The sequence below is a fragment of the Tiliqua scincoides genome, chromosome 3 (assembly GCF_035046505.1).
Source record: "Tiliqua scincoides isolate rTilSci1 chromosome 3, rTilSci1.hap2, whole genome shotgun sequence".
In the NCBI taxonomy this organism is placed as follows: domain Eukaryota; kingdom Metazoa; phylum Chordata; class Lepidosauria; order Squamata; family Scincidae; genus Tiliqua; species Tiliqua scincoides.
In genome coordinates, this window is record NC_089823.1 from 104,454,489 (window position 1) to 104,473,738 (window position 19,250).

Below are 19,250 nucleotides of genomic sequence, written 5' to 3' on the forward strand. Positions count from 1 at the left end.
TGGCACCACTGATTGGAGCAGGAGACTCCAGGTTATTTGATAGTAAAACCAAAGACCAGAATGGAGAAGCAATAATATACCATTAATATAAAGACCAAGACATGCAGCATTCCCTAACTCTCAGCAGCTTGTTGCTGAGGGAGATCATCAAACCTATTGCTCTGTGCCTGCCTGCCTGTTCAAGTACCTGCCTCTTCTCCAGTCCAGGTGGAGGGGAGGGAGAGAGTCTGCTTTTGGCCAGCACCTGGAATCCACACCTGATACTTTGGGGCAAACGCCAGGGCCCTGAGCACTCCCGGAGGGGGGGGGGGTGGGGAGAGACAGGCAGCAACTGGCAATGACTGCCTGAGCCTCCTCCCTCACTGTACTTTGGCGGCAGGAATGATGGTGGACTTCGCTTTCTGTGATGGGAGACTTCGGTTCCCTTTCGTCGTGCTGTTAGCTCAGGTGGGCTGGTAATAGCAGCATTCTAGCCAGTAGCCACCCACCATGTTGTTGTTGTTTCCTGACAATGCCTCAAATATGTTCACACATCTTCAGATCTCATGCGACATTGGGCACTGTGGGGGAGAAATATGGCGACCAGCAGCCAAATGCCTTTGTAATTGCAATTGGTTGGCTACTGCTAGAGGTAACAGCAAAGAGAAATGAATGCGACGTCTGCCACCTCACGTGTTGCCGTAGTACAAGGAGAAGACTCAGAGCCCAATCTTGAGCTGCCCAGGGTGCGTGGCTGCGGTGGCACTGAAAATGGCTGCCCAAAGCAGCTGCTGGCGGCACCTCGGGAGAAGGGGACTTTCATCCCCTTCCCTTGGTAAGTGCAGTAGGCCCGCAATGGGGCTATTTGATTCACCATCAACCAGAAAGGTCAGCAGTGAGGTAAAAGCGTCCATGTTGGACAGTGAGCCCAAGACGGAGGCTTTGGATCCAGTGGAGTGAAGCATTCTCTCTACCCTCCATTCTCTCTTCCCTCCATTCTGCTTCTTTTTCCTTCTCTTCCTCCTCCTCTTGCTCCCAGCGCCCTTTAGAAACAAGCCTATGAGAAATCAAATGAGAAAAGACCTCAGCTACAAGAAAATACAATGCACAATACACAATACAAAAGTCAGTGAGCAACCTTCATACAGGGATGGGAACTGATGGTATCCACGTCTCTCTGGCCCTCGTGCAACATATTATCCACTGCAGCCCACCAATGTGGCATAAACGTAATTGTTTTGCATCCTGCTTTGCCTCGGTCCTGGTGTTTCTAGCCTGAGCAAAATATTTTGGATTTTAGCTGCAGAGCAGGCTGTGTGAAAAGTTACTTTATCACATGGTTGGCACTGCTTAGATTCAGAGCCTGAAGAAACAAACACATATTAAAAATACCATAACCTCAGCAAGTCAAAATTATCAGGAAGACAAGTAAAAAATGTCTTTTGGATTGAATGCAGGAGAAAGCTGGGATGTTGCAACTCCCTTGAAATGTAGGTTACTACTTCAGTCGAACCCATTCAGTTTTCTGAGCTGAGGCTGTGGTATTTGGCATCATTCCTTCTGTTCTTTTGATAAGGACCTAAACAGGATGTACTTGTAAATTAAATGAAAAACAGCTCTGGGAGGTTTCCTCCCTCCGGAATAAGTATTAAGATTGGCAGATGGCTGAAGTCGAAATACACAGGAATGCACTTCAGCCAGTACTTGGAAATTGTTCCTGCAGATATTACTGAGGTCGATTCATCAAGTCCCACTGGGCATCTCTCTGCAGTGAGTCAGTTTTTAATGGCCTGGAGCAGAATACTTGAATCCAAATTGTTTCAAAACCACCATAGCCTTAAGAACTTAAATGCAAAAATAACTTCCAAGTAATAATAATCTCGCCTCACGACATGCTGTTTAATTTCACGGATATAGTTTAGTTAGTCATGATTAAGTTAATCATCTCGGAAGCCTTCTGAATGAGCTGATGGACCTTCTTGTGCCTGCCTCTTCGTATACACAAATCCCGCTTAACTGGTGGCCCACACCTATGGAACAGACTATAATGTGAACTATAATGTGTACTGTACTGTAACGGACTGTAATGTGAACTCAGGATTACATCAGGATCTGGATCAGGATCTGAAACTCAGGCCAAGCTCTGAACACCATCTTAAACTTTGCCTGCCATTGGTGCTTGCAGCCATGCACTTGGAGAAGGGAGCAATAATGATCTCATCACAATTCAATGTGGTTCCCAAACCATTGAGCACTGAATGTTTTAGCACTGAGACCTACCTTAAAAAAAAGTTTCACTTTACCAGACACTCAAGCTTCTGTGGCTATAATGGTGATTGGACAGCAGAGCTCCCCCCAGGTAACATATTGTTTAAGCCTTGATACACTTAGCCTAATCTGCCCCATCACCCAAAATTGAGTCGTGACCCCACTGGTGGGCCACAGAGCTGCGCTATGCAATTTTCACCTTCTGTTGGTATCCCTGTATGAGATCCTCTGGTCGTCTTTGCATTTTGAGACTGTACCTGCATTTTGAATGTGTGATGTGCCCTGTACATCTGCAATCTTGATTAGAAATGTTCACCTTGATTGTGTGCCACAAAGAGGCACATCAATACCCAATCTGAATCCATTCACACACTGGTTTACACATTTACACACCAATACTGAAACCTTCAGAGTCCCTTTTACACCTCAATAACCAAATGAATGTATTTACCCCCAGATCTGCACATAACCAGCCAAAACCCCTTAAATATTGGAGAATTCTGACCAACATTGTATCATTCTACCCGGTGCAACAACCCCTGTGCATGTTAGGTCAAGTCAGAGTTTCCGAAACTGTTTGGTACCCCCTGGATCCCTGCAAGTCTTCCCTCAAACCATGTCCAACTCAGGTAGCCATAAGCATACTTTGAAACTATTTTCCTCCTTGCAACTTCCCTTTCCTTGTATCTCATCTGTCCTTCACCAGTCTCAGCTCATAGGCCATGGTAAAAGTGAAGGGCTTCCCTAAACCATTTTCCCTTGAAATCAAGCCCTTTTTTTACTTCTTTGGGATGCTGAATGCAAGCATGTACATGCTCAGTTAACTCAGTTAAGTGCTCACTCAGTTAAGTGATCAATAAAGGACTGGTTAATACATGTGCATGCATTACAAAGTCTCTGTACTTTGAATATGATAACACAACTTATCATGATAACAACTAACATGATAACACAATGCTAACACAACTACTTGTTTAAATAATTATTTCAATAAAAGTCAAAAAACTAAGATGCACAAACAAGCAAAGAAACTGTCCTGTATTTTAATCAAATAGTTTACTCTCTCAATAATTGGAAGTAAAATGGAACTAATACTAATTCATACTAGTTCATACTCATTCACATAGCGGGCATCATATAATTACCTAGGAAATGGCATTACATTATATCAGGCTCAGGGTTGCCTATACTAGTGTTCCAGGTTTCAGACAGAGTACTTTCCCAGTTCTTCCTGGAGATGCCAGGGATTGAAAACTGTGACTTGTGCTCCACTGAGCAAAAGTCCATTACCAACTTATTGGCTTTAAAAAAAAAATTTATTACCATGGCTGGAAGTCAAATCCATACAGTCAAATGTTCTATACATACCCAGTGGTGGTTCTAGCTTGGGGGGTAGGAGCAAAAGTCCTGTGAGCCCAATTGTATGCTCTCCTGTCTTTTGGATAGCGCCTGTGTGTGCCAACTATTCTTCAATGATACCCAAGAATCAGGCAGTGGATGGACATAAGAACATAAGAACATAGAACAGCCCCACTGGATCAGGCCATAGGCCCATCTAGTCCAGCTTCCTGTATCTCACAGCGGCCCACCAAATGCCCCAGGGAGCACACCAGATAACAAGAGACCTCATCCTGGTGCCCTCCCTTGCATCTGGTATTCTGACGTAACCCATTTCTAAAATCAGGAGGTTGCGCATACACATCATGGCTTGTACCCCGTAATGGATTTTTCCTCCAGAAACTTGTCCAATCCCCTTTTAAAGGCATCTAGGGTAGACGCCAGCACCACATCCTGTGGCAAGGAGTTCCACAGACCGACCACACGCTGAGTAAAGAAATATTTTCTTTTGTCTGTCCTAACCCGCCCAACACTCAATTTTAGTGGATGTCCCCTGGTTCTGGTATTATGTGAGAGTGTAAAGAGCATCTCCCTATCCACTCTGTCCATCCCCTGCATAATTTTGTATGTCTCAATCATGTCCCCCCTCAGGCGTCTCTTTTCTAGGCTGAAGAGGCCCAAACGCCGTAGCCTTTCCTCATAAGGAAGGTGCCCCAGCCCCGTAATCATCTTAGTCACTCTCTTTTGCACCTTTTCCATTTCCACTATGTCTTTTTTGAGATGTGGTGACCAGAACTGGACACAATACTCCAGGTGTGGCCTTACCATAGATTTGTACAACGGCATTATAATACTATCCGTTTTGTTCTCAATACCCTTCCTAATGATCCCAAGCATAGAATTGGCCTTCTTCACTGCCGCCACACATTGGGTCGACACTTTCATCGATCTGTCCACCACCACTCCAAGATCTCTCTCCTGATCTGTCACAGACAGCTCAGAACCCATCAGCCTATATCTAAAGTTTTGATTTTTTGCCCCAATGTGCATGACTTTACACTTACTGACATTGAAGCGCATCTGCCATTTTGCTGCCCATTCTGCCAGTCTGGAGAGGTCCTTCTGGAGCTCCTCACAATCACTTCTGGTCTTCACCACTCAGAAAAGTTTGGTGTCGTCTGCAAACTTAGCCACTTCACTGCTCAACCCTGTATCCAGGTCATTTATGAAGAGGTTGAAAAGCACCGGTCCCAGGACAGATCCTTGGGGCACACCGCTTTTCACCTCTCTCCATTGTGAAAATTGCCCATTGACACCCACTCTCTGCTTCCTGGCCTCCAACCAGTTCTCAATCCATGAGAGGACCTGACCTCTAATTCCCTGACTGTGGAGATTTTTCAGTAGCCTTTGGTGAGGGACCGTGTCAAACGCCTTCTGAAAGTCCAGATATATAATGTCCACAGGTTCTCCCACATCCACATGCCTGTTGACCTTTTCAAAGAATTCTATAAGGTTCGTGAGGCAAGACTTACCCTTACAGAAGCCATGCTGACTCTCCCTCAGCAAGGCCTGTTCGTCTATGTGTTTTGAGATCCTATCTTTGATGAGGCATTCCACCATCTTACCCGGTATGGATGTTAGGCTGACCGGCCTATAGTTTCCCGGGTCCCCCCTCTTTCCCTTTTTAAAAATAGGCGTGACATTTGCTATCCTCCAATCTTCTGGTACCGTGGCCGTTTTGAGGGACAAGTTGCATACCTTAGTCAAGAGATCTGCAACTTCATTCTTCAATTCCTTAATAACCCTTGGGTGGATGCCATCAGGGCCCGGTGACTTATTGATCTTTAATTTATCAATGAGGTCTGAAACATCTTCTCTTTTAACCTCTATCTGACTTAATTCCTTGGTCAGGAGGGGCCGTTCGGGCAGTGGTATCTGCCCGAGGTCTTCTGCCATGAAGACAGATGCAAAGAACTCATATGTTCTCATATGTTCAAAGGACATATGTTCTCCTTCACCCAGTTACCCCCACTATGTTGGAGCCGCTGAAGAAGACTCTTGCCTCCACTGCCTTGTTTGCTGGCTGAGCGTCCAGCGAACAGGCTTATCAGGAGGGAATGGTCACAGGCCTGGGCCAGAGTATTGGTCCTTGCATGAATGTGAGCCTCTGGTCCAAGCTCCGCCCAGCCCTCTAAGCTCCCCACAGCCCTACCTGTATAGTCAGTAACTGTAGATGCTCTCCTGTCATATCATGAATTGTTTTTGAAACTTTCTTGGGTTTTACCAGAGTTAAAGTGGAATGCTGTTGGAGAAAGACAAGTGCCAAGCCCCTTTGGGCATTTCTTTGGATCCTGGTCTCTGTGTTTTGTAAATTATAGCCTCAAAGCAGCTGTGTCATTAAACCACCGTTGTACTTACTACCAATTATCAACATCAGGATGTGTAATTGACTGAAGGGTATTTAACAAAAATAAATAACTCTTGATCCTCTTAGCAAAACTGTTTGGGAATTGTGTCAGAAGGCTTAAAAAAAATGTTTCAGACATTGTTACAGAAGACGGTGTATTGATGGCTATTTGCTATGAACACTAAATGGAATTTTCTTGTTCAGAGATAGTTGGCAGTTGGGGAGAAGAGAACAACAAACAACAGAGAAGAATTATTGTCTTCTTGCCCTGCTTAGGAGCTTCCCAGAGGCACCTGACATGCCAGTTTGAAGAATGGCATGTTGGACTAAATTTTTGGACTGCATTTTTGGCCTGATCTCAAAAGGTAGCAGTTAACTCAAAAAAAAAAAAACAACTCCTCATCTGGTCACTGCCTCATTACAATACACTACAGTACATTAGCAGTGAAATCTCATGAACCTCCGCCCCCAAGGTGATAACACATAGGTTCCTAATGATTTCTGTAAATCAGTGATTTTGCCATGAAAGGTCAGCAGGTGTGCCACAGGAGATTGGAGCACAGAGGTTGAAAATAGCTCGAAAACTTTTCTGGTTTCTGTGGCTCTTTTCCTAGGGCAACTGTGTGTAGTAACAAATTGTCTGTCCCTCTTTCTGCACCAGCTCTGGCAGTGAAGGAATAGGGACAGAATATTTGTTAGTACAGACAGTTGCCCTAGAAACAGAGCCACAGGACCCGGAAGAGCATCCTGGAATCCAAAAGTGGCATCACAAGAGGCGAAGACCAGAGAGAAAAAATGTTGACAATCACTGCTCTAAATGGTAACATTTGGTGGGAGACAGAACTAGCAGACTTCAATATTTCCAGACCAGATCCTGCCTTGAATCAGAATAGGAAACACAGGACTCTTTTTTTCCCTGTCTGTATTGTATTTATTACCATATTTTTGTCTCACCTTTCTCTGCCTAAGGGGACCCAAGGTGACTTACTAGGTTTACCCTCTATCCATCCTGAATAGCATCAATGGACTAAAGATGGGTTTGGAACTAAACCAAGGAATCATTTCTGCCTATAATCAGTCCATTTCAGTTCTTTTCAATCAGTACTGTACAGAATGGTAGGGGGTAATGGACCATACTGTTATGGTGAGCATGAATTACTCTACCACTAGGCCTGACTCCAGTGGATATAGAGACTGCTGTGGCAGCAGTTCCCTAGTGGGCAAGACATGGCTATGCAGCTGCCTCATCCTTCAAAAGAGGTACAATCTGGGGAAGGAAGATGCAAAGTGAGAGATCAAGAGGTGCCTCATCCTTCAAAAGATGCTTCCAAAGATCCTTCTCATGCCTGGATGCCTTTAAAAGGGGATTGGACAAGTTTCTGGAGGAAAAATCCATTACGGGGTACAAGCCATGATGTGTATGCGCAACCTCCTGATTTTAGAAATGGATTATGTCAGAATGCCAGATGCAAGGAAGGGCACCAGGATGAAGGTCTCTTGTTATCAGCTGTGCTCCCTGGGGCATTTGGTGGGCCGCTGTGAGATACAGGAAGCTGAACTAGATGGGCCTATGGCCTGATGCAGTGGGGCTGTTCTTATGTTCTTATGTTAGGTGGCAGCAGCTGCAGAGACAACGGTATGTCACCCGGTCCTGTGTATAGTTGTCTTTTTCTGGTGGCAGATATGACAAACTGGGTATTGCAAAACCAATATCCATAGAAGGTGGTAGGAGCAAAATAAAAATAAAAATTAAAAAACATCCTTTCATTCTTTCTTTTTTCTTTCCAAACAAGTCCCTGATGCTAAGTTCACAAGTTGCTTTGAGTAAGGCTGCAACTCAGTGGTCAGTTGTGAATCACCAGTGTGGATCAAAGGTGTAACAATGGCCAGAGCAACACTTACTAAGCAGGATCAACTTCATTCTTGCTTTCTTCATCAGCTGAGCACTGGGCCAAAAGAATTCCTGGTGGTGGTAAAAAGCATCATATTTCCCACTCTCTCCTTGCTCTGAAACACTTAACATTAAAATCAATACAAATGCAACGAACAAATAACGTACGAAGTCTACGTCCATTTGCTTGTCTGCTTCTTTGGCTGCTTCCTGTCTGTGTCCTGATGATGGTAAATATATGGATATAGATCTACCAGTGTATTTTACTTTAAAGCATGTGATTCAATTCCAAGAGTATCTTAATTTCAGTGGTGCAAGAGGCAAGTTGGCATCATAACTGGCTACAAAAGCAGTGCAATTTGCAGGTTGTTAAACTATTTCTAATACATATCTAACTATGAAGTATGTACAACTTTGAAAAGATGCCATAAAAATGTTTTGATTAATTCTCTGACTCAGTGATCTTCAATCTTTTTAGTCTCATGGCACACTGACAAGGTACTAAAATTGTCAAGGCACACCATCAGTTTTTAACAATTGACAAGGCACACCATGCTGTTGGTGGGGGGCTCATATCCCCCAATGGTCCTGTTAATAAATGACCCTCCACCAAACTCCTGCGGCACACCTGGGGACCATTCATGGCACCAGAGTGTTGTGTGGTTGAAAATGGCTGCTCTAACTGGACATTAAAGCTCTGCCTCAGGTATCATCAGCTGCAAAGAGCATAATAAGGCCTTGGCACTTAAACAGCTGTCTCAAAGATACCTGACTGCCATAGATGCAGATCATCATGCAGTGATATGAGAAAAGCTACGCCTGTTGAATGGTCTTCTTTTCAATGGTTAAAGTGAAGCTCTCTCTATCTTTGCATCTGGCAACTCCATTTATATAGAAGTGGATTCAGACTCCACTTTTCAATTATAACACAATCCTGAACATACACAGAACTGCGCTTGCAATTTTCCACTGCCTGATTTTCAGCTAACCCAACAAAAGCACCCCTAGAACAGACACATTCACAGTGTGAATTAGATGCATTTAGAGGTTAAGAAATCAGAATTTGGGTAAGCAAGCACTAGTATGGGAAACTGGTTATTAAAGAACAAAATATCAGTTACTGCCACTGACTAACTATATAACAAATGTATAAAATGTGAAAAAAACAGATAATAGTCTAGGCTGGGGTGCCAAGCATAAGGTCTGGGGGTCTGATGCAGCCCACTGAAGTTTTTTATCTGGTCCTCAAGCTCTCAGCTGCTGAGCTGTGCTGAGGTGGCACTGCTGAAAGGGTGACCTATGAGATAATTGGGCTCTCCCATATCTTGAAATATGATCAAAGTTTGCTTATTTTCTCTTGTCATTTGAAGCTAATGAGTTCCTAAGTGAGAAGAAAGTGCTCACTTCTGGTTATGACCTGTTTAATGACATCACTTCCTGTCTAATGACATCACCTTCAGCACTCAGCTATTCAGCCCGCTGTATGAAATGAGTTTGACACCCCTGGTCTATACCTTGAATCCAGACTTATCCCTCAACTCACAGCAGCTCCTTTCAGTGGAAGTGAAAAGTTTGGAACCAAGACTATAATCTCACTTTTTCACATATTCTGTTGCTTCTTAGACAGACACCTGGTTCACTGCCTTCACCATTGCTGCTGTAGCTTTCAGTCAGGGATCAAAAATTCACAGCCATTTGAGAGCCTCTGCAGCCAGCCTGACCCCCAACATTTGGTTCCACTAGATCACATTGTATAATAATAATAATAATAATAATAATAATAATAATAATAATAATAATAATACTGGTATTTATATACTGCCTTTCTGGTCATCAGATTACTCCTCTGACTTTATTCAAGGCAGTTCACATAGGCAGGCTATCTTTAAACCCCCGAGGGGATTTTTACAATCACAGAAAGTTCTGTCTTTCAAGAACCGCACAACATTTCAGATGGATCTTTCACAGTCTGGTATCACTTCTGGCCCCCAGTTGCCTCCCACGCTGGCTGACGAGCAGCTCCTTCATCTCTCACTTGAAGGGCAGCCAAGACGCTTCTTCACTCACACCAAAGAGCATGTGGAATACCTCAGCTCAGCTTGTCAGCTGCTTCAAGGTCTCGCCATTCACAGAGCTGCTGGTGGCCTCGAACTGGCGACCTTCAGATGTTATCTTTGGGCTAACAAAGACTCTAGACCAGAACTCCTGCCAATCCAAAATCAGAAATAAAGTAACACAAGAAAAGAAAATATGATGATGCATTCATTTACTTCATTAATGTAAATTAATCTTCATCTGTTTCCTACATAGGAATTGCAGAGAGGGAAATGATTTTCTAGTTCAAAGATGTAATGGGTAGCCCAATCCTATCCAGGTTTGGGCTGCTGGGTGATGAAAAGTCTGACAGCGGAAATCACTTCTGCTTTTGTAAAATGGTTGCCAATGGCATGTACAACATGCTGGCAGTGGCCATTCTGCACGCACTACCATGAGAGGCAGCAGTGCCGCATCTCTGAAAAGGCAGGCAGAGAGGACTCCAAGGAAGTCAGAATGGTCCTCATCCAATGAATGCAGCCCCCAAAACACCTGAGAAGGAGGTCCCTCCCTCCCTCTCTCCCAGCTGCGAGTCTATTGAGCCCTATAGAAAGTGAAGCAGCCTCATGGTTGTGTATACTCATGAGTAGGCAGACGTGCCTTGGCTGGTGGTCAGGCCAGGCAAAGGGGAATGTGAGGACACCAGAAGGGTCCTGATCTGATGGAACTGGAGTTCAACTGGTGCTCCAGAAGCCCTCCCCACTAAAAAGGACAAAAAAGAGGCTTGAGCTGGTAAGGGGAAAGTTTTATATTTTGCACTTGCAAAGCCAGTTGGGTCTTTATCTTGATATGCCTGAAATAGAAGAACTTTAACTGGGCACTGAGAGGGCTGGAAATCTCACTGACTCTTTTTTGGTGGGGGAGGGAGGGTTATTGCAGGCAGGCTACAGAGTAAGCTCCATTGACCACTATGGGACTTACTTCTCAGTAGGCATGCATAGGATTGGGCTCACAGGCTGCAATCCTACCCACACTTTCCTGAGAGTCCCATTGACCACTCTGGGACTTACTTCAGAGTAGACATGCATAGGCTTGAGCTCACAGGCTGCAATCCTACCCACACTTTCCTGAGACTAAGCTGCATTGACCACAGTAGGACTTACTTCAGAGTAGATTCACTAGGTACAACAGGACTGACTCCCCCTTATTTAATTATTTCTTTTATTTAAATTTAATTATTTATTTTAATTTGCTTGATGATGTCACTTCTGGCCATGACATCATTTCCAATGGGTTTTGGACAGATTGTCATTCTAAAAAGGGGGTCCCGGTGCTAAAAGTTTGAGAACTGCTGCAATAAGGTGTTAGTAAGTTGACACGGGATGTGTGTTTGTGACTCTACAAGTTTTCAAAATCAGTAAAATCAGAGTTTGGAGGAATAAGACCATCATGTTATATATCAATCAATGCGTAATTTCATGCAGAATGCAATGAAACAAACCACATTGAAATAGAATCTGTGTTCTAAGAAAAGGTACAGCCAAAAAAAAACTGGGGGTGGGACGATGGTACATCACCATTCCCACAACCTGGGGCATTGCCCCTCCCACTGCATGGGGTGATGTGCAGGCCTCCCGCACCGGGTGACATGAATCCTAGTGATGCCACTGCCCCAACATACCTACCAGAGCCGATAACTCAGTGGTGGCGGTAGAGGGATGGGTTGCTAGGACAAGGGAGTGGGCCAAACAGAGGAAATAACTGGGCAGGTAGTGGTCAGGACCCAGGGCAGGGAGAAGGTGAGAGGGGTGGATCTGGCAGCAGTGGCTCACATCAGTTCCATATCCCCTGTTCCAGTGCTCCCTACCCTTCCTCTCCTTGGATATACGACACCAAAAGTGGTGACATATGCCTGAGGATACCGATAGGTGGCCCCAAGCCTTTCTGGGAAGTAAGTATAAATATTTATTTATATCTCCCATTGTCCTCGGGTCACCCCCAGCCCCAGCTAGAAGTAGCACATGCCTTTTTGGTGTGGCTGCATTGGTTTGACTGGCAGTGGATAGGACTGGGCCCTAAAATACTGGAAAGAATTGTCTTATGGCAAGAACTGACAGTCAATGACATCAACATTGGCTTGGTGTATGGCAGTCAATTGCTTTTGTATTGATAGTTGAGAGGGATATCAGTGACCTACGGCTCCATCCTATTGGGCTAGTTCCACTCTGTTCTGCTGTCTAGAACTATGTTCTGCTGTCAGGACATATAGAAACACACACAGCATGTCATCACTGGCCATTGTGGAGCCATTTCCACCGCAGATGGAACAGGTAAGGCATGCAGGGAGAGGATTATGGGTGGGAAGGTGGGGGAAGTGGGCATTCTGGGGAAGGAACTGTGTGGATAGTGGGGAGGTGGCAGAAGGAGTGGATCCAGAGGCAGTCACACATGCCAGACTTGATTCCCTCTTTCAAAAACCTCCCTGCCCCTTTTCCTTCTTCAAGCATACACCACCAAAATAGATGCTGTATGTCTGAGAAGACCCATAGGCAGCCCTAGTAAAACATTTTTACATATGTCCCATTTGCCATTTGGTCACCCCCCCCCCCATAAAATGTAGCACACACCCTTTTCATGCGGCTTCATCAGTGCTGGTGGCAGGAGATTGTATTGGGGCCTTAGACAGGCAGAGTCTTGGTGGTACTGTGGGAAGACAAACAGATAAATAAGGTTGAGTTTAGTCCTCAAAGATGCACCGTAAACCTATCATTCATAATTATACAGCATGTTCTAGTTCTGAGAATCCCAAGGCGGCCCCCTTGTACTGGAATGGTCAGGGCGGAAAGCAGAGGTCTAAAAGGCCAGAGAAACAGAGCTACTCATTCATTTGGTGATGGATGCACAGATGTTTTCCTCCCTGAGGGAGGATGGAGGAGGAGGAGAGAATAAAAGAGATAATAGCATATCATGTCAGCAGCTTTCCCCAGGAACTGCAAAAGTGATTCTCTATTATCAAGGGAGTTTGGGAGATAATGCATTTGGAAGCTTTGCTCCACACATAGGAAATGGAGGCCTGGGAATGTCTGTAAAAAAAAAGAAAAAGAAAAAGAAAAAAGAATAAGAAAAATTACAAAGCAATGTAACATAAATGAAGAAAAATTGATATAGCAATACTGGTATTATTGAAATGTTTGGGTTAGTGGTTGGATCCCCCACCCAAAGGGGGGGGATAAAACTATTAATTGTTAAATGAATGTGGAATAAAAAGATGATGTTTAAATTTACAGGATAGCCAGGACACACATGGAAGCCAATTTCCGATTTTTATTTTTATTTTTTAAATATGGGCACCACAATGGGGGTGGAGCCAGTTATGGTGCAACATGGCACCTCAGAATCTGGAAATGGCTGGCTGTTGACCCCATGATTCTCCCTGGCAGAACATAGTTTTGTTGGTGATGCCAGTAAAATACTGACTAGCTAGTGACACAGAAGTGCTCCATATGTCCAGCAATGTTTATATATTGCAGAAACACATACTACAAGAAGTCATACTTGTCCAGTCTACGAGAAGAGCCCTGATGGATCAAGTCAAAGGCCTATCTAGTCCAGCTTCCTGTATCTCACAGTGCCCCACCAGGTACCTCAAGACAAGATACCTGCACCCTGTTGTCACTCCCTTGCATCTGGTATTCTGCTGTAGCCTACTTCTAAAACCAGGAGGTTGTGTACACCCATCATGGTCTGTAAGCTGTGATAGGCTCTACCTCTATGTCAGACCTACATGACCTGTACTTAAGATGAAGCTGAAATACAGAATGCTTTCAGGGGCTCTCTTTTCAATTATTTTTACAGAGGTTTTTTACTGGTTGCTGGTAGTCACATTGGCAAATCGCTGTGCACTGATGAGAATGCCTGCCAGATCTAGAAATCTTTTCACAGAAGATCATGAAGTCCTAGATTTTATCAGTTCACTAAAAGAGGAACAGCCATACCTTAACACTTAATCCCATTTAAGAATGCTGTATCATGCTGAAACCTAGGCAGCCTCAGAAAGGGAAATAGGATGAGGAGCAGGAGTCTTCAACTGTTGCAACCTGGGCCTAAGGAAAATTCAGTGTGAGCATGTGTAGGCTGGCAGGCAATTGTAATGGAAGATCAGAAGATCATCAGGTGGATGATGTGGTGTTGACAGCGATTCCCTGTTTTGACAGCTGTTTGACAGCTCAGGGAAGGGCAGGGCTGGATCCACAGCTGAAATCAATCAAGGCCAATGGAGACCTGGATGGACACCTGAGCTTCATTTGACCTTGATGGGACTCTGAATGAACTAAGGAGGTAGCTCACAGCTGAGCTGCATTTGGACTTAACAAGGGGCTGCAGGATAAAAGGCAGCTTCAGAAGAAGCAAAGCTACCTGACCAAGTGTACCCTGATCCAGAGGGAACCAGACCAAGAGGGCTACCTGACCCAGATCTACAGTAGAAGGGGACTGCCAGGACTCTGCTGGAGGACACAGAAGAGAAGACTGCCAGGACTCTGCTGAAGGAGACACTCAGTTGAAGACTGTGCTGTGCTTTGGAGACTGGATTGGAGGCTTTAGACCTTCACCCACTGAGTTAAGTGGAGTTTTGGGGAGGGAAAGCCTCTGGACAAGAGGACTTGCAGGGAGTGTAGCAATAAATTTTGTTAATTGCTTGACTGATAAGGAGTTCTGCATTTCTTTGCACACCACAGCTGTTGCTCTTGGAAAAGGAGGGTGTTAATTAGCCAAAAAGCAGGCAAAGGGAGTTGAAATATTTGGACAGGACAAATTGGCGTAGTCGGCAGGATAGGGAAAATCAGGCAAGACAGCAATACACAAAGCCTCATGTCTGCACAGAAGTGTTCTTGGATGCTGAATGGAACAACTGTCCACATAAGCCAGCAGCTATTATTCATTAAAATAATTATATCTCACTCACGTTGCCTAACAGAGGCCCTAACCCTGTCCAGCTCTCCAGCGCCAATACAGCAAATATTCCCTTACCTTGAGGAGGGTTCCATGACTGCCCTCCTACACCAGGATGTAGTGCATTCCCCCTTGGCTGGAAAACTAGATCCACCAGTGCTGGAACACCCAGATGCACTTAAAATCAGTACATAATAACAATAAGTGAAAATAATGAAACAGTGAAAAAACTGAACCATCCAAAGAACAAAAAACAGCAAGATAATACATCACAAAGCAGCAGGGAAAGCACAGTAATCACAACCAAAAACAAACTGTAAAAACATGAATGCACCAGGTGATCACAGGCAAGCTACTCCCTCCCAGTCTCATCGCCCCCCACCTGCAATTGAAGGAAAATAATACACAGGGTTGTTGTAAGATAATAGCAAGATAATACAATAGAAAGGCTTTGAACCTCTAAAATGCTGTGCAAGTACTTGTTGTTGTTGTTACCCCTTTTTGCCCAGCCCATAGATGTCCACATTTGGTTCCTGTTGCATATATGCAACATTGATTAGAAATGTTAATTTAAAAGAATGTTAGATAAATAACATTGAAGCAATTAGAGTGCAAACAACCCAAGATATCCTACAGACCACTGTAGGACTGTGGGTTGGGACTCACTAGGTGGGTCACAAGCCAATGTCAGGTGGGTCCCCATTCATTTCAATATTTTATTTTTAATATATTAGTCTTAATGCTATCAAGGTATGTGCATGTGGAGAAACATTACAGATCTGTTCTTTTAACAGGTGACTATGACGATGCTTTTGACAATTATAGTACATGGGACTTACTCCTGCGTAAGTGTGGGTAGAACTGCAGTCTAAGATGGTTAAAAATTTTCCTGCTTGATGATGTCACTTCTGGTCATGACATCAAGCCCTGACAGATTCCCATTCTAAAAAGTGGGTCCCGGTGCTAAAGGAGTGAGAATCACTGCTATAGACTACAGGGAATAGGTCAAAGGATTTGCAGAACCCAGTCGATAGAGCGTGGAATAGAATTACTGGGACTTGAAGAAGCAAGTGCTCTATGAAGCTACTATTTAACTGAAACCCAATGCTTCTTCTTTAAAGGATATTTTGTAATCCCTGGGTGATGAGTAGACTTTTCAGCTTGACACTTGGGAGGAAGCAGAATTTTAGAGGAGTGGGATTGGGAAGGGGTACTCTTACAACAGATCATCAACCCTCTGTGCATCCCTTCTCCATTAAAACGTTTAACATTAGTTTATTTGTTAAGCTGTCAGGAAACAAATTGGGATTCTTCCTAGATTTCATACTGGATTACACGAGGGGAATTCTTGCTGGATTCTGAATGATGTTTCCCAAATGCACCCCCCACCCACCCAATATCACATTACAAGTTTTCAAAATAAATGTGTTTTGCAGGCTAATGAGTAATGAGGTACTTAAGAGAAATTGCTGACCCCAGCCCCTTTTCCCGTGTCGAAAGAACTTAGCATTCAGTGACAACTCTAAGGGGATTTATTTAAGCCTCAAATAAGTATTTTGGGGGGACTTAATTAGAGGAAGTGCTTCAGCTGGATTCAAATGCCAAAAGGGATTCGTTTGGGACTAAAACGAAGCCTTTCCTGTACTCAAATTAGTCCTTTCAAAATAGTTTGACAGGGGGGGAAAAAGGAATCTGGAAAAGGTAATTCTTCTTAAACTATCATGTTTATGGCCTGTGCTGGAGATTTGTGTTGAGAGTCGGAGTAATTCCAAAAATATTGCTGTTGCTGTTATTTTCAAAATTGCCTTCAGATCAAAGCACTGTGTAATATTTAAAATCCAAAGAAAGGCTCCCCAGCTTTAGAACCCTTCTTAGAACCTTGGAAGACTGTACATGTTTGAATCAAGTCCTAGTTCACAATGCCATACATTTGGTGAGTTTAGCAAGCTTGCATAAAGATGGCCAATAAGGAAATATACTGGTTCCAACGTGGGTGGAATTAAAGCAGTGTTTACCATGGGTGAATGGCTGTCTGAATAATAAATGTGTTTATTAGGCCTATGTGAAGAGTATACACAGGAGTCCTATCAAGAGTTGTCCAGGTGGAGCAATGGCCAAAGACTCACACCTACTAGTTTTGAAGGGCAAACCATTATCGTAATCTAGAGATGACTAGAGGATGAATTACTGTAGCCAGGTATCTTCTCCAGGAACAGTTACACTTCGTGCACTAGCCATAGCAGATAAAAAGCTCTTCTCAACACAGATGGCCTGTGGTCCTCTGGGTCATGGAGCTCCCCTAGCTACAACCTGCTCTTTCAGAAGGAGTGCCACTCCTTCCAGAACAGGTTGCAAGTGTATTCCCAATTTAGCTTGAACAACCAACCAACAGGACCTCCATCTACTCTGGATTAAGCTTCCATTTTTTTTTACATCCATCCTATCTTTGATAACCCTGACAGTAATTCAGGGTGTCCACTCCCTAATAAGGAGCTGCTGCGAAGAGCGCTGGGTGACATAAGCATGTTACAACAGTGCAGCTGAAGCCTCCAGTTCTGCGTAGATGCTTAAAAACATAAATGACGATGGATCCTTGCAAAACACTATTGGACAGAAGCAAAGGGATGGAGCAGAAGTAATCCTGACCTATCTTCTGTGACCTACCTTCTTTGACTTACCATCAAGGAAGGTACAGAGACACCTATATACAGCAACCCCCCTCCCACCATTCCTTTAAGCATCCTAGGAGGATACCATGGTTGATGGTATTGAAAACTGCTGAGGGATTCTGGAGAATCCCAATCCCCACCTCAAATTTGGTCGGCTCTCCCATCCACGTGAGAGATGTTCTTGTTGGACATTGGTGGCTGGACAAGGGGTAGGTGGAGGTTAAGCTTACCTGTTTAGCTGTGCCTCCCTTGCTGATCCCCACCCACACTCCCTCTGCCACAGTCTGGGCCTGACTGGTTGCCATTTTGGGCCAGGTAGGAATTTTTCTGTCTTGCCAGGTTGGCTGTGGCAAGCAGTTTTTTTTTTTTTCTTTTACCTCAGACAGTGGGTAGAGCTGGGATTTTTCTTACTCTTTGTACTAACACTGTCACTTTTGTTTTTGCAGGTTAGTGCGGATATGAAGGCTCTTGGTGTGCACCTGAAGGTCAGCAAAGGCCGGGCAGAACCAACTTCCACAGTTGCTTCCCAGCTGACAAGGTAGCCCGGCTAGAATTGCCTGGCCCACCTCAACTGTTCTCTAACCTGGGGTGGGCATCTGTGTTTCGACTGCCCGGCCCCTTGCGGTTTTGATGATGATAAACTCGTGTGTCCCTTACAAGAAGGCTGGGCTTGGAGTCAGGGTGGGAATGTCTGCTTGGAGGCCAGACTATCATCTGAAGCCTCTCCAGCATTTCCCTATGCACTATCCAGAAATCTGTCTTTTTTTTAGTCTTCTGCAGCTCTCAAGTTTCCCTCTGCATCTGGCAATCAATACAAGTGGTCCTTTCACCCCATCGTTGTCTTGATGGGAAGTGCAGGGGCAGTCAGCATGGTGACATTGCCCTCATTCATCTTCCAGTTCAAGTCGTCCTGAATACTCTGAATACTCTGATTTCTTTTCCAAAACTGAACTGAATGCCAGATAGGAAAGGAACCAGGTAATCAGCCTCTTGCAGGAAAACCTGGAATTGGGATTCTGCCCCTTGCTCAAGCATCTGGCCTAAGCATGGTATATTAGAAACTGGATGGTCATTACAATAATCAGATGGGTTCAGGCAAACCTTTTGCAACAAGGAAAAACAATGGCCTTGGAATGTGTCCCTCCTTCAGTGACACCGTCACCATTTCCATTGTCCAGGTCATAATCTCAGCTAGCTTGATCCACCAGGACAGACAAGAGTCAAGAATGCAGGTGGCTGGTCTTACCAATCCAAGAATCCTGTTCACTTCCTCAGATGAAATACGGTAGGCCAGCGGTTCTCAAACTCCAAGGGAGTTCGAGCCCCACAGTAAGTCCTTGCGGGGGCAGGGGGAAGCAGCATGGGCTGCTGGGGCTTGGCTGGACTTACCAGAGCCTCCTGCAGCCTCCCAGGGATGTGGGGAGCCCTGTGCAAGCGTCTGCAGGGCTCCCCAGGTCTTCAAAACAGATGCTTGTGCAGGGCTCCGCGCACCACCAGGAAGCTGCAGCAGGGACTGGTAAGTCCAGCCAAGCCCCTGCAGCCCCCTTAGTGATGCGATCCTGAGGATCGTGTTGCTGCCTCCTCCCTGCCTCCTTGCTGCCCCCGCACCATAAGGGGGCAGAGGCCATGGCCTTCAGGCTGGGGCGTCATGATGCCCCAGTTTGAAAAGCCCTGCGGTAGGCTGAAAGGTTATTCAGAGTCAAAGGTGATTCAA